Source organism: Echinops telfairi, unplaced genomic scaffold (genome assembly GCF_000313985.2).
Source record: "Echinops telfairi isolate 266 unplaced genomic scaffold, ASM31398v2 ScPeMD7_3533;HRSCAF=4204_0, whole genome shotgun sequence".
Taxonomy (NCBI): Eukaryota; Metazoa; Chordata; class Mammalia; order Afrosoricida; family Tenrecidae; genus Echinops; species Echinops telfairi.
In genome coordinates this window covers 3,033,623-3,048,015 of record NW_022107431.1, presented here as the reverse complement: position 1 = coordinate 3,048,015, position 14,393 = coordinate 3,033,623, and the positions used below count along the sequence as shown (strand labels likewise).

The window sequence follows — 14,393 nt, the reverse complement described above, 5'->3', positions numbered from 1 at the left end:
ATAGGAAGGGAGTGTGTCTCGAGTAAGCCAGGGGGCTAAGCTCGAAATGCCCAAAGTGACTGCCATCGAATAGCTTCTGACTCATACGGAGACCCCACTCCAGGGAGTTGACTACAGGTTTTCCCACGCGGTCAAAGTACAGACTCCACACATGTCCATTAAGCCTACGGGGACCAAAGCCATGGTGGGCAGGACTCTAAAACTGAAAGATCCCATTGAGGAGATGCATGGTTGCTTCCAAAGAAGCCAGTACTTAAACGACACTCGATTTAGTCATCTGTGTGGTGTAGTGGTTACGAGTTGGGTTACTACCCTCAAAGGTCAGTAGTTCGAAGCCACCAGCCACTCCAAAGGGGAAGGCCTGGGTTCTCCACTCCCGAAAAGAGTACTGGGCTTGCTGGCTTGTGAATGCACAGGGGCAGTTCTACTCCACCCTGCAGCATCCTGATCAGTCAGAACTATGTATATACACACAGGAGAGCTGTATTTGGGGGGGAAAGTAAGAGTGAAATCTTTCTACATTCAACCTGCCAGAGTCCCGCCCATGGCCGGCACAACCCTGTCGGCCAGGGCAAAATGGCTTTACAGGATTTCCGAGGCTGTAAATCTCTAGAGAGTGGACATCCTTCCCTCTCCTCCGTGGGAGCAAGCGCTGATGGATTTGAACCACATGCCTTGCAGTGAGCAGCCCAAAGCTGAACCCGTTGCGCCGCCAAGGCCTGAGGGGTGTGATACACCATTTGAGAAATTCTTCCCGGCGCCAATGGTGAGAGGTCTGTTGCTTGAGGACTGCCTTCTGGGTAGCACATACCATCCCCCCCCCCCCAGGTGGTGGGGTTCAGGTGCCTGCACACTGCCTCTCCACGAGGTCATACTGCAAGAACCAACAGGGCAGCAGAAATAAATGCTCCATCAGCTGGTCTGTCCTGGACACCCAGCTGGTGTGATGATTCAAAATGTATGTGCAAGAGGTCACCGTGGTGGTCACATCATCTGTGGTCCGTTTGAGACTTCAGAGTGAAGGGGTGGAGTTTAGCCTGCCAATCAGGTCACAGCTTGATGACCTCATTTAGAGGGGCTACGGAGATTAATAGCTCACTGCAGGCAGGACACACACACACACAGTCCCTGTGAGACATTCCTGTTGAGAAGACCCATGGAGCTATGCTAGAGCCCTGGAGCTGAAGGAGCCATGGGGAGACCCCTGCCAGAGCTGAGATGTTTATAATGCCACTGGACCTACAAGATTCTCCACTCACCGGCCTGTGATCTTCCTGCATTCAGCATCATTGCATGTGTTTCATTGAGTCTGAAGAGGAATTTATAGATTGGTATTGAACATATGGGCTAATATTGGACTTATGGACTTGATCTAGATGGGGCTGGGATGTTTTCTTAATGTACAATTGTTCTTTGATGTAAAGCTCTTTCCTATACACATGAGTGTCTGTGAATTTGTTTCTCTAGTCCACCCAGACGAACACAACACCTGAGTCATAAATCAGCATGAGAACTCCCAGACTAAGGAAATTAGCCAGGTCCCCCAGAAAGAGACAACTTAAAGTCAGACAACGGCCATCCGTCCAGTGCATGCTGACTCACAGTGACCCTACAGGACAAGGTAGAACTGCCCCTGTGGGTGTCTGGGACTGCAACTCTTTAGGGGAGTAGAAAGTCTCATCTCCTTCCATCCCATAGTGCAGCTGGTGGATCCAAACTGCTGGCCTAGGGGTTAGCAGCCCAGCACATCACCCCACTACCAGGGATCCCCACGTTCCCCTTAGTTTGCTCCTTTGCAGTTTGGGCAGATCCACCAATCTCCCTGGGCTGTTCTTCAGTGCTGTTCTCTGTAGTGCATTCTTCTGGGGAGGGAGTTGACACAGCTCTTTAATGCTTCCTCTTCCCCACTATCATGACCTCAGCTCTACCTTAAAAATCCTGCTAGACCGGAGCATGTACACTGGTACAGATACGCGCTCTGGAAACACGGAATCCAGGACAGATAAACCCCTCAGGAACAGCAATTGGAGTAGCGATACCATGCTGATAGGGGGGTGGTGGGGGGAGAAGGGGGAGAAACGGGGAACCGAGTACAATGACATACAGTCCCATGCCCCTCCCCAGGGGGTCGAACAACAATAACATGAACAAAGGGAGGCAGCGGGCAGTGTAACATATGACAATAATATTAATTTATAATTTATCAGGGGACCATGAGTGTGGGAGGGTGGGGAGGTAGGGGAAAGGGGATCTGATACCAAGGGCTCAAGCAGAAAGAGAATATTTTGAAAATGATGAAGGCAACATAGGTACAAATATGCTTGATATAATTAATGTATGGACTGTTATAAGAGCTGTAAGTGCCCCCAATAAAATGATGTATTTATAGAATAAAATTTTAAAAAGCAAAACGGGACAGTCACCTGTTGAAAGAGAAGGTTTCCATTTTGTCATCAGGATAAGAACTAATGCTAAAAGTTGCACCGCTGATGTGCCCAGCCCTGCCACTGTTGATTTTGTTATGCACAGCCTACATCCGAAGAGATGCAAGTGTCACCAACCAGAGAACTCAACACGCACACCCTCCGTGTCTACCAAACGCCCTCTCCGGTCCTCCTTGGCTACGCAGAACCTCACAGGGACCCTTTAAACAAAGGAAACTCTGGCCACATAGTGGGTGATGAGTGGGGCCGCTCACCACAAGGTCAGTAGTTCGAAACTACCAGCCACTTCTGGGGAGAAAGATGAGGCTTTCTACTCCCATAGTAACTTACAGTCTGTGGACCCCATCAGGGCAGTTCTCCTGTCCTATCAAGTGGATATGCAGTGGAATCAGCTAGATGACAACTGAGTTTGCATGTTTGACAGCTAGAAGCAAAAGTAGATCTGCAGAGAAAGGTGGAAAATGCTGCTCACTGTAAATGTCTCAACCTTTCAAGCAATGAAAGGGTGGATTTATGGGAACAAAACATCAGGAAAGACCATCAACAGGTATCTGTGAGTGTTTAGTCTTCTGCCCGGCATGGGGAAGATGGTTCTGGAACACCTGTAGTCTCTGCTCTCGAATGACCACAACCCTATAGGACAGGGTAGGATTGCCCCTGTGAGTTTCTGAGACTAGAAGTCTTCACAGGAGTAGAAAGCCTCTTCTCCTTTGGAGATGCTGTTGATTTTGAACTGGCTACCTTGCAGTTAGCAGTGCACTTCCAGTGCTACCAGAAATGACACAGGGGGGTTCTGAGTGTTGCTCCTGAGCTCAACATTTCCACAGAACTTATCATGGGTCAGCTTCAACTTTGGGTGAGTCCAAGAATATTCATCTCCCAACATTTAGTCTTAATTCTTCTGCCCTTCCCCTCTGCCCCACCTCCTCTCCATCCCTGAAGGCAAACAGGAATCCCAGGGAGTTCGGCTTGACTGGTCGTGGATGGTTTCACAAAGGAGGTGTAAGCTGTGATCTGAACTAGGAGGTCAATGGGGACCTTTCCATCCAAATGAGACAAACACGGGTTGGCCCTGTCAATGAGCACAGCAAGGCAACCTGACACATACAGGAAATCTGAACACCCATTGTCGTTATCTCCGTTGAATAAGAGAACCTCCGTGGTGATGTGGTGTCCAAGCATGGGCTTACCAGGTGGACACAATGGTTCTGCTAAGAGAAGACCAGTCGTAAAGAACCCACTCAGCCCACAGCCATTCGGTCGAATCCGATTTCGAGACTGTACACCTTTGCTACTGCAGCAGCCTCATCTCTCTCCCACAGATGGGCTGCTGGGTCTGAACCACCGACCTTGCTTGTGGTCAGCAGCCCAGTGTCTAATCTACAGTGTGCTTCTACTTCCAAGAAAGAGAATTAAACTCTATTCCCTTATATGACCTCAGTCACAGACTAAAAGGAGCCCTGGTGGCATGGTGGTTACAGTTTGGCCTGCTAACCACAGGATGAGCAGTTCAAAGCCACCAGCTGCATCATGGGAGAAAGATGAGGCTTTCTACTCCCATAAAGAGCAACAGTCTCGGTGACTCGGGGGCAGTTCCACACTGGCCTCTAGGGTCACTAGGAGTCAAAGCTATGTACAAGATCGGACACTGAATAAGGACAACCGTAGAAGAATACATGCATTTGCATTGTGGTGCTGGAGAAGAATCCTGAAAGTACCATGGACAGCTAAAAGGACAAACCGCGTACGGCCGGAATGCTCCTTAGAGGGCGAGGATGGCCAGACTTCGTCTCAGGGACTTTGGACTAATTGCTAGGAGAGACGAGTCCCTGGAGAAGGACATCTTGTTTGGTATAGTGGAGGGGCTGTGAGAAACAGGAGGACCTTCAATGAGATGGATGGACACAGTGGCCGCATCCATGGGCCCAGCACGGGAAGGGCTGTGAGGACGGCGCAGGACAGGGCAGTGTTTCCTTCTATGGTCACAGCTGATTTGGTGGCACCTATCAACCTACTGTGTGCTGGAAATTCCTTGATGGCAGTGAGGTTGATTAGAGACTAACCCCCACCCCCACTTCTCCTTCTCCTCTTCCTTTTACTTCTTCGTCCTGCCAGCCAGTCAATTCCAACCCAGAGTACCCCATAAAACAGGGTGGACCTGCCCTTGTGAGTTTCAGAGACTCAACTCTTTTTGGGAATAGAAAGCCCCGTTTTTCTCCTGCACAGACAAAACAACACTTAAAGTACTAAATAGAGACTATTTGTGTGCTCTTTGGAAGCATTTAAAATTGGAAAGACCATCAATCTTTTATCTAGAAAGGCCTTTGTATCACACATGCTTTTAAATCATAAAACACTACTGGCCTATTCACTCGAAATTGCTGTATGATTTAAGGCGCATGCTCCTCCGTCAACAGCTTCTTTTTGTGTTCTTTCTGCTTTGTTTTTGTGAGAAAGATAGAGCAACAAAGAATTGTCCGTGTGTGTTAGCACTGTAGAGATCTCTAAGGTTCTATTTGTATGGCCAAATCGGAAATCACAGTTAATAGAACTGAACTGCTGCCAATGTTTTCACAAAATGTAATGTCTCAAAGAAGCCCTGGTGGCACAGTGGGTTAAGTGCTGGCCAACTTACAGCAAATTGGCAGTTCAAACCCACCAGCTGCTCTGCAGGAGAAGGTGAGACTGTCCGCTCCCCTGAAGACGGAGCCTCAGACACACTGTGGGGCACTTCTACTCTGCCCTGCAGGGGTGCTATGAGGAGAGCAGACTGGAAATCAGAGAGGGTTTAAAAAAAAATACCTTAAAGCCCTGTAAAACACCCAAAAGTAAAATGAAATGATGGCAGTACTTTCCAAATCAGCTCTATCCTTATCTTATTGGTCTAAAATGGCCCTTTCTCATCCTCTGAAATGCATGCAGGTGGTTAGCTGCACAGAAAGACAGAGGTCTCCAAGGACCGATTAGCATTCAGTGAAACGGGTTGGGTGTGCCTGGTGGAAGCGATGCTGAGCGGGTTTCTTGATAAAGGATGGAGAAGTACCTTCTCGGTTCTAAGACTTCAGAATGTGAACAGATCTAATGGGCAGCCAGAGAGGATGGGTGGCAGGCAGGGAGGGGCCCTTGGGAGAGACTCACAGAACTAGCTTCGGGAGTACATTTGATTCCCCCAATGGCTTCCACCTGATATATTTAGACGGCACCCTGGTGACACAATAGAAATGGCTAAGCTGAAGGTCGGTTCAGATCCACCAGATCGCCACCTAGATAAGGCCTGGCAAGCTGCTTCCATAAGGACTGATTACAGCCTAGGGACGCAACGCGTAAGCTCGACTCTGACCACAGGGTCACTGTGCGTCAGGTCTTTGCCACATGCTCCAGGGATTTGGAGTCGCATTCTATCAAAGAAGGAGATCTTGCTTGAATAAGAGAAAAAGAGAAATCCCTTCAGTGAATTCTTTTTACCTCCTCTGGATATTTTATTTTATTATCATTTTCTCCTCACTCTCCATAACCCCTTGCCCACCTCCCCCCACTGCCTTCAAGGTCTACTTTGTTTGCGTGAAAAAAAACAGTGGTACATTCACACAAGGGAGCATGACTCAGCTCCAAGGGACAGCACCGGGCCTGCAAACCCCTCAGGGCACGGACAGATTTGGAAGGCACGATGCTCAGCAAAGTTCCGTCAACCCACAAAGACATTAAGGACCAGTGCAAGGATGGCACCACCCAGGGCAGGGCTTTGTTGTGCTCTGTTGCTCGTGGGGTAGCCATCAGACAGAGGTGACTCACGGGCAACCTAACAGCAGAGAGTAAAGACTAGGGGTCATTTCTCAGAAGCCAAAAGAGAAAGACTCTGAGCACACATGTGCTGGCTCACGCCTTAAACTTCGGCTCAAGGGATACGAACCACGTGCCTGTTACGGTCCCCATGGCTCCTGCAAAATTGAGATTTTTTTTTTCCTGGGACAAATGATTAAAAAGACACCTACCTACATCCCTGGTAGTAGGGGCATTGATGGAGTGATGGTTAAAGTGCTCAGCTGTGAACCAAAACGCTGGTCCTTGGAAACCACCTGCCTCTCCTTGCAAGACAGGTGGCAGTGTGCGCCTGTTAGGATGCGCAGCAAGAGCTGTGCTTCTCTGGCCTACAGCCTCCCCAGCAGCCGGGCCACTTGGGCTGGGGGCTCCTGCTGCTCTGACTCACTTGCCCAGAGAGTCACCCTCCGCACCAAGCACCTGTGGCTACTGAGCACCTGTGGGTGGCCTCGTCAGATGGGCTGTGTGTGCGCGACACCCACTGGATGTCAAGGACAGTCAGCAGTCCCGCCATGAGCGCACCCCACGCCTCAGCACTGGTTTCCACGGAGGCCACAGCCCAAATCACAGGAAGCCAGTTCCTCAGGGTGCAATTCAATCCGTGGTTAAGACAAAGCTCACCCCGATTCCTCTCTTAAGGTTGTTATTCTTGGGTATCATCCAGTGGGTGCCGACTCACAGTGGCACCTGTGTACCACAGAAGGAACACGGCCTGGTCCTGCACCATCCTCCCAAGGGTTCTTCTGTTAGGCCCACCGTGGCGGCCCGTGTCCATCCATTGTGGCCGGGGTCTTCCTCTTCTTTCGCCACCCCTCCACTTTACGGGGCATAATGTCCTCCTCTGATCACATGTCCAAGATGAAGGCTCACCATCCTCGCTTCTAAAGGACCCTCAATGGTACCACTAGAAATTTGTTTTTCCTTAATTTGATTTAGAATCAAAAGGAGCAGTGGAAAGCAGCTATCAGCCGAGAGGGGCCCTCCCCGGTGCCAAGCTCCGGGCGGAAAGGGAACTCGGTCAGTGTCCGTTCTCTGACACAGGGTCGTTGTTAGACTGCTAGTGCCCTGGTTCAGCCTGCTCCTGGACAAACCCACCTTGGCTTCACCCTGGTATGTGGCGAAACACATGTAAAGCAAAGTGATCCTTCTCTCGGATTCGCGTGAAGAAGCTACAGCCGGCTACTCTTCCCCTCATCTCCCTCAAGTTCCACAAAGGCCCCGAGGGAGGGAGGTGGGGCTGGGACTAGCCCAAGGCAGAGAGGGAAGCATTCACCCCAGAATATGCGGCTTGCTCCAGGTCCAGCTCAGACAGGCTCAGTACCTGTAAGCGGTGGACTCTCTCTCTCTCTCTGTCTTCCTTCTCTCTCTCTGACTTCCTTCCTTCTCTCTCTCTCTCTCTGTTCCTTTCAGATGACTACAAACCGGGCAGCTTCAGCTGGAGGCCAGAAGTCTGCAGTCCCGGGGAAGTCAGTCCTTGCCTCTCCCAGCTCCCGGGGCTACCTGACCCCTTGACTGAGGCCACAGCACACCAATCTCTGCTCCCATGGGCCCCATACCAGCTTCCTCTCCTGCGACCCACTCGTGGAAGAGAGCGGACACTGAAGTCAGGCCCACCCCAAGCACTCCAGGATAAACCCTTCCTCTCGAGCCTTCATTACACCCACCCAAAAGACCCACCTCGCTGCCATTGAGTCCATGCTGACCAGAGCGCCTTCTGTGGGTTTCTGAAACTAACAGTCGACAGGAGTGGAAAGCCCATTCTCCATAGGAGCTGCTGGTGGTTTCAAACTGCAGACCACGAGGATTGCAGCCCAATGCATAACCACTACATGGCCAGGGGTCCCACATTAATTACATCCACAGAACTCGTGTCTTCCATAGAAGGTGGTGTCGATTGTTCCCAGGGGTTCGATGAGGAAACCCACTGAGTCCCATACAGTCACTGTGAGTCGGGACTGACTCATTGGCAGTGAGTTGAGTTCTCAGCCTGTGGTGTATGTCTGACCAATCATTTATTTTAAACAAACACACTCCCAAGCCTATCACCCCAAAAGTCTTTTAAGAGACCAGGCAGGCTGCATTTGCCCAAGGCGAAGAGAGCCAGGACTGCTCACCCCATCGAGTCAATGCCAAGTCACAATGACCTTATGAGACAGGGTAGAATGGCCCCGTGGGTTTCTGAGACCCTATAAGACGAGGTAGAACGGCCCCGTGGGTTTCTGAGACCCTATAAGATGAGGTAGAATGGCCCCGTGGGTTTCTGAGACCCTATAAGACGAGGTAGAATGGCCCGGTGGGTTTCTGAGACCCTATGAGACAGGGTAGAACTGCTCCGTGGGTTTCTGAGACCCTATAAGATGAGGTAGAACTATTCCTGTGGGTTTTTGAGACAGGAATTCTTCACGGGAGCAGACAACATCATCTTTCTCCCATGAAGCAGCTGGTGGTTTTGAACTGCTGACCTTATGGTAGGTAGCAACCCAATTGGTAACCCACTGCGACACCAGGGCGGCCCTCCCACAGACACTGGCAGGGTGGAGGTGGGGGCAGCATTCAGTGTCACAGGGCGATTCATGTATAAGTGGTGGGACGGGGAACTACCTTGCCATGGGAGCAATAAAACACAATAAAATGCTCCAGAGAAAGAATGACTTGAACAACGCAGACAGTCATGGACGTGGCGAAGGGACTTAATTTCAAAGGATCCAAGCAGCAAAGGAAGGCTGCAGCCAATGGGGCAGACAGTCAGAACAGATAATTTGCCAAAGCCCAAATATCCCACCCCCATTTGAGTTGATCCCCAACTCACAGAGACCTCGCCTCATCGGACAGAGTAGAGCAGCTCTCAGGGCAATGCTAGAGAGCAAACCTTTATGTCCAGGAAGAGGTTTGAACTGCTTGCCTGGCAGTTACCAGTCCTGGGATGAACTCACTCACGGAGCCCCCGGGGCCCATTTGTTGCTGAATTTGGGTGGCATTAATACAAGGATGGGAGCTCTTCCTAGAGACTTGACATCCTTGTCTGTTAGTTAGAACATTTCCAAAATTAAAAGCTAAGCAATCTTTAAGCCAAACAAGAAAATGAGGAAAAATTAAAACTCTGGCAAATCCACACACCCTGGAGTAATGAGCAGTAGCATGCGATGAGCATGCCGGGGACCTGAGCGCTCTTCTGGGTCAGGGAGCCTCAGGCTCAGTCACCACCCACCTGCCACAGGATGCCACCTGTTGCTGGGACACTAGACGTGTTTCAGGAGAGCTTCCACACAAAGAGAGACTAGGAAGGATGGCCTGGTGACCTCCCTCCAAAAAATCAGCCAATTGGAAGCACAGTAGTCCGATGTTTCCCACCTGGTCCCAGGGATGGCAGAGAGCAGGGTGCTGTTTCCTTCGGTTGTGCACAGTGGCTGTCATGACCAGGCAGGGCCAGCTAAGGCATGCTCAGGCCAACAAATCATCATCATTTGTGAGGCCAATTCTCTAGGGCGACCAAGAAAGGTCCATGGCAAAGTGAACGTCAGAAGGAGGAAATCACAGTGGGCATGTGCCCCCTAATCTCCACACCAGAAACAAATGGAAATACAATCATGACATAGGGTATGTCTCATGAAGGTCACCCAGGAAAGGGAGAACCCCAATTCCTTCCCCAACACTTCATCACACAATGAGAGAAGTTAGGGACCAAAGGAAGGGACCCTTTTAATTTCTGGTCACCACAGCGCTATCACTGCTATTCCAGCATGAAGCTGTAGTTGTTGACACGAGATTTCCAGAGTTCTCTCCTTGGGGAAAGATATTGAAGGTACCCTGATTTGCCAGAAGATCCGACCTGTATATATGTCTTACAAGGAGTACCAGGATGCCCCTTAGATGCAAGGATGGCAAGACGTCATTTCATGTCCTTCGGACATGGTGTCAGGAGAGACCGGGCCCTGGAGAAGGACAGCATGCTTGGGAAAGCGGAGGGGCAGCAGAGAAGAGGAAGGTGCTGCCGCCCTGGGCTCTGACATGGGAACCATTGTGAGGATGGCGCAGGACCGGGAGGTAATTCCTTCTGACGTGCACGGCGTCTCCATGAGTCGGAACCAGCTCGATCACCCCCAACAGCACAACACCTGGGCTCGTTGTCAGGCCTGACGGGGAACGATGAATAACAGGGACTGAACACCGTGTTCGACCAGCACTAACTACCGCCAGTGCTTGCCAAGCTAGCGTGTGCAACAGGCAAAAGTATGCCCGTGGCGAAAATACCATCGCTCAGAAACGGCGCGTGAAGAATTCGATGGCACCCCGAACGCCCCTACGCACCGAAGGTTTGCAGCTTCTCTTGGAAACGAAAGAGTAACGTGGACACCCTGCAGCCACCCTTCTCCCCCACCCCATCTCACTGTCAAGGTGTGTGTCTCGCCCAGCGTTACGGTTCTCGTTGATCTGACAGGCTGATGGTTATAATCCGTAACGGAGATGGCGTCGCTGAGCATCACGCGGCTGGCCGGAGAGCGAGTGTTCTGAAGCCTGCGCTTCCAGGGATCCCAGAGGGTGCTGAATCCCACGGGCCTGCGCTGACCGCATCCTGAACGATCGTCGTGGAGGGGACAGACGCACCCAGCAGTTTCCAGGAGTGGCGGTTCAAAGCCAGCCGGGGCCACGGGGCCAGCACTGGTCCTCCTGCGGCCCTCCATCGGGCGCCCCTGACAGCCCCGCTCCTCCAGGGTGACGCACGGCGCAGGCCTGCCCACGACGGGACAAGGGCAGTTTGTCTCTGCGCTCTGCTCTGATGTCCGCTTACTCTTCTCCTGCTGCTTCTTGAATCCGCAGCAAGAATAGATTTGGCACATGCATCGGTGCTGAACACGTCAGCCTCCTTTATCCCAGTGCCCCGGCCCCACCATGCCCCCCTATAGTTCAGTATACATGCCAACAAGTGTGTTCCGACGAACAACCTGTCAGATGGCTAGTGTTCAGCTGCCCCCCACCCCTGCCGCCTCCCCGTCCAAGAGTTAGCTGGATGGGAGCAAATACACAGATATGGTGTGTTATTGTACAAGGCCTGTGAAACTACCCCCTTCTTCAAACTGGCTTGCACGTATCCTAATCTCTCTCTCTCTCTCTCTCTCTCTCTCTCTCTCTCTCACACACACACACACACAATAAATAAATAAAACAACCACCAAACATCGGAAGGCTGAGACACCAAATACCACGCAGAGAATGAACCAAATTCACACACTTCTGCTCATAAATGCACACGCCTGCCAAGCCACTGAGAAACAATACGATATTGTTGACACAGACAGGCGTCTGGCTTCCAGTCAAGAAAAGCAGTTAAGACTTTCAAAAAGGAAAGAAAGAGCACACACACACACACAATTACAAACCCTCCACCGAGCTGCTCTCGCAGACAAAGGGCCGTTCGCCACTCAGGCACCAGCCGTGGGAAAGGAGCCAAGAGGCTACTTATCAGCCATGTGACATCAGAGGCGGGCTGTGTGCGTCAGAGGGCCTGGCTGGTGGCAGGGGACCAGGCTGGCCTTGTCCTCTTGGTGACAGGGTCTGGCACCTGCAGCAGTGGGAGGCCGAGAGGAAGGAAGGTGCTTGCGCAGACAGGCGAGGGGCTGGGGGGAGGGGGCGGGAGGCGTGTGTGCAGGCCCCACCAACTGATTAACACAACGTCTGAGCAGCAGTGTGCTCCTGTAATGACAGTGGAAGTCAGTCCCCTCCTTTCACACTAACCAAGTCTGAGGTCACCCCAGTGGGAGTGTGGCTAACCTCCCCGCTGGAGAGGATTCATGATACAAACAGACTGTAAAACTACAGAGGTGCACGGACCACGGGTGTGGGCTGCACATAAAGAGGTGTCTGGGCCTTTGGGAAAGGGAACCTACTGGCACAGTGGGTTAAGCACTGAGCTGCCAACCCAAAGGTCAGCAGTTCTAACCCAGCCATCTCTCCACAGGAGAAAGATGAGGCTGTCTGTTCCTGTAAAGATTTAAATTCTCCGAAACGCAAAGGGCAGTTCTACCCTGTCCTGTAGGGTCGCCATCAGGCGGAAAGGGCTTGATGACAGGGAGTGTGGTCATGGGTGTGTCTGCTTGGTGGGTTGGCTTGGTTTGCTAGAAACCCCACAGGGTCTGCTCTCTGATGTTCACGCAATGTTCCTTTCACTTCGGGCCAGACCTGGGAGGGGCCGGGGGTGTCTCACTAAGTGACCAGGTGGCAATTCCAGTCACACCACCCACACCAGGATCCAGGCACCCACCAGACCCAAGAGTATTTCCTAGAGAGAATGAACTGCCTTGTACAAGCTACCTCGCCCAAGGCCAGTAGTCCATTTAAAAATTAACAAATTTCAAGTATTTCAGGAAACGTTGCACTTGCTAATTAACAGCCAAGTATTCCCACGTAATATACAATTCCATTTTCAATAGCCAGAAAATGAAAGTCTTATTTATACAAGAGAGCTTCAAAAATTTCGGGGGGGGGGGCGGGGATGATAATGAAATCTTTGGAGGAAGTTTTTGAAGCCCCCTGCAGGGTACTGTCTTTTCACAACTATCTCAAGTTCAGTCAGCTCTGAGCACAGACTAAGACCATGCCGGAGAATTGATGCCCTTGAATGATGGGGCTGGCCAAGAATCTTGAACGTGCCATGGACAGTGCCAACAGAACCCAAACAGAGCTGTCTGGGAAGAAGTACAGGCAAGTAGAGGCCAGGACGGTGAGACGACATTCTGCATCCTTTGAACATGTGGTCAGGAGGGGCCAGTCCCTGGGAAAAGGCCCTTGGCGGAGATGGGCGGACACAGGGGCTACAACAAATGGGCTCAGACATAAGCACAATGGTGAGGTGGCGCAGGACCGGGCAGCAGCCATTCTCCTGGGCACACACAGGGTTGCTGAGTCGGAACAGACTGGACAGCACCTAACGATGACAAAGGTCACCTGCAAAGGATGGAAGGTAAGCTCTCAAAGTCAAGAGAGAGCAGCTGGCGGGCATACATGCCACCAGAAGGACTTATAGGGACCCTATAGGACAGAGGAAAACTACTCCTGAAGGTTCAAAAGACTGTCCATCTGGATGGGAGCAGACAGCCTCATCTTTCGCCAGAGGAGCAGCTGGGGGGGTTAACAACTAATATTGAGGTCAGCAGCCCAACTGGAAGTCCACTGGGCCACCAGACACTACCTTGAGGTGAATTTCCACCTTGCGGCTTTTGCCCTGGCTCCTTCCTCCAAGGGTCTATGAGTCAGAACCAACTGGATGGCAGTGAGTTTGGTTTTCTGGATCTCCTTCGCCTGGAAGGGTGCTCTTTCTCCAGGGGTCTGCATGAGCAAACCCTTGACCTTGGCTTCCTCCATATCTTTGCTCAAAGTGCTACCTTCCCAATCAGGGCTGTCTTCCAGCCCCCACCCACCCGACATCCGCCTGCTCACTGTACTCTTTATTACTTGTGTGTCCTGCCATTTTCTAAAAGCCCTTCTTATTGTTGTTGTTGTTATTGTTGTTGTTGTTGTCCTTAGGTTCCATCGAGTTGGCTTCGGCACCTAGCAACGCTATGCACAACAAAACCAAACACCGTTTGGCGAATGTCCCCTGACAAAATGTAAAAACTACAAGGGCAACAGTCCCGGGCTTTGTTCATTGATGAACCCCAGGCATCTGGAATAGGGTCTGAACCATGTGGGGTGTGCAATAACTTTGAAAATGAGCAAGTGTTAAAATGAGTGAAACTACTGCTGGTGGCAGGGATAGAGGCATGGGGGGAAACAGGTCTGGTACAGGTTCCAGATGTGACACCTGAGCTGAGTCTGAAGGAAAGAAGTAACCAAGTAGGTGGGAAGTGGTGACATTTCCAGCCAGGGGCCACCACAGGAAAAGGCAGGGAAGCCAGGGGAGCATGAGACCAGCATTGGATGCAAGGTGGTTTGGTGTTGCTGGCAATTAAATGAAGGCAGGATGGGTGAAGCTGGGAGCCTGACCACAGAACGCCTGTGTTCCAAGTTGGGTGAATGTACTAGGCATGTGTGCAACATTCATTGGACTTCTTTGGGGAAACCCATTTTCAGGAGGAAATGATGTTTGCAGATGGCGGTGGGGATGCATCTGGGAAGTACTTAGAAGTGGTAACT

General features: G+C 51.2%; 1 protein-coding gene across 1 annotated transcript in view; it reads right to left on the bottom strand.

Moving 5' to 3' along the window:
• The window catches only part of PDE10A (phosphodiesterase 10A), a 422,142-nt gene that overhangs the window by 120,310 nt on the left and 287,439 nt on the right, over nt 1-14,393 (bottom strand). The window lies entirely within an intron of this gene.